Consider the following 1,959-nt stretch of genomic DNA (forward strand, 5'->3'; position numbering starts at 1 on the left):
GGATTTGAGTTTTGTGCATGGTGATAGATATGGGTCTATTTTCATTTTTCTACATGTTGATATACAGTTATGCCAGCATCACTTGTTAAATATGCTTTCTTTTTTTCCATTTGATATTTTTTGCTTCTTTATTAAAGAAGATGTGTGGATTAATATCTGGGTCTTCTATTTGGTTCCATTGGTCCTCCTGTTTGTTCTTATGCCAATACCAGGCTCTTTTCAGTACTGTAGCTTTAGTAGAGTTTGAAGTCATTGTGATGCCTCCAGAAGTTCTTTTATTGCATAGGATTGTTTTGGCTATCCTGGGTTTTTTGTTTTTCCAAATGAAGTTGAGTACCGTTCTTTTGAGGTCTTTGAAGAATTTTGCTGGGATTTTGCTGGGCATTGCGTTGAATCTGTAGATTGCTTTCAGGAAGACAGTGTGCTAATTTTTAAACCATTTTGTCTACTGGGAGATAAAAGTAATAACTTTGGATAAAAAAAAATCTGTCCCATACCATACAAAGTCGGCTTTCTTGATAGTGGCAAGTCACTGATTAACACTCGTTCTTACTGCTGGTTCTCAGATGCTATCTTAGTGCCTTTATTTTTTAGGAAAAGTTTTTCTGTCAAGGATCAAAAGGAGTCAACTATTCAGGTATAGACTTTAAAATTTTTAAGAGGTGTGTGTGTGTGAGAGAGAGGGGAGTAGGGAGGGAGAGAGAGATACGCATGTGTTCCTGTGTGCAGATGTGCAGTCAGAGTAGATTCTTTACTGCATTGAGACAGAACCTCTCTTTGAACCAGAAACTTGGTCGGGCTAAGCTGGCTGGCCAGTGGGCTCTTGGGATCACCTGTCTCTATTCCTCTGGTGCCAGGGTTACAGGCTTGCATAGCCATACCTGGATTCTTACATGATGCTTGGGATTTCAGCCTAGGCTCTTATGTTTGCAGAGCAAGCACTCTAACCCCCTAAATCATCCCCTAGTCCCTAGATGGAGACTTTTAAGGATAATAAAGTGTGTGCTGTAATTTGGGTTGCAAACACTTGCCAAAGTCTTCTATGGTAAAGACTTAGTTCCCATTATGGCACTTTTGAGAGATGGTGGACCTTGAAGAGATGAGGTACAGAGGGAGGCTGTAGTCATTAGACATCAGAGGTGTGCTCTTCAAGGGGATTTTTAGATTCTTGCTTTTTCCTTTCTCTTGACCATACCTGGCTATGAAGTAGTTTCTTCCTGACCTTTTGTCCAGAAACAACAAGCCAAACAACTATGGACTAAAACCTCCGAAACTCCAAGCCAGAATAAACCTTTTGTAGCTGATTATCTTGGATGTTTGTCTTGGTGACAAGAATCTGGCTAACACAGCACCCAAATGCTAAGTGTACCCTAGAGTTCAAGCTGTCTTATGTCTATATATGCTGGGTACATGCACTGTGAAGTGACCACCCACGTTAAAATAGAGAGTACTTGGCACCACCACAGAAGCTCTGCCCTGCCCTTGTCAGGCAGCACCTTCCAACCCCCAGATTAACCACTGCTCAGATTTCTATCACCATGGATTACTTTTGTCTGTTCTTGGCCTATTCTCAATGTTCCCTGTGAAAATGTGGTCTTGGGGGCTGGCGAGATTGCTCAGCAGTTAAGAGCACTTGCTTCTCTTACAGAGGATTCAAGTTTAGTGCCAGCATTCACACGGGGACTTAGAACTATGTGTATCTGACGGCCGCTTTTGACCTTTCTAGGCTCTTGCACATATATGGTACACATACACAGGCACACATATTAACACACACACAGACACACACACACACACACAGACACACAGACACAGACACACACACACACACAGAGCCCCATGTGTGTATATCTCCCTCTCTGCCTTACCTTCCGGGGATGTGAACTCAGGGCCTCAAGCTTCCATGGCAAGTACTTAACACATTGAGCTATGACACACACACAGACACAGACACACACA

General features: G+C 42.5%; 1 protein-coding gene across 1 annotated transcript in view; it reads left to right on the forward strand.

Annotated features, from left to right (window-relative positions):
- The window catches only part of Cyth3 (cytohesin 3), a 94,864-nt gene that overhangs the window by 54,092 nt on the left and 38,813 nt on the right, over positions 1–1,959 (forward strand). The window lies entirely within an intron of this gene.

The sequence above is a fragment of the Microtus ochrogaster genome, unplaced genomic scaffold, assembly GCF_000317375.1.
Source record: "Microtus ochrogaster isolate Prairie Vole_2 unplaced genomic scaffold, MicOch1.0 UNK27, whole genome shotgun sequence".
Classification (NCBI taxonomy): Eukaryota; Metazoa; Chordata; class Mammalia; order Rodentia; family Cricetidae; genus Microtus; species Microtus ochrogaster.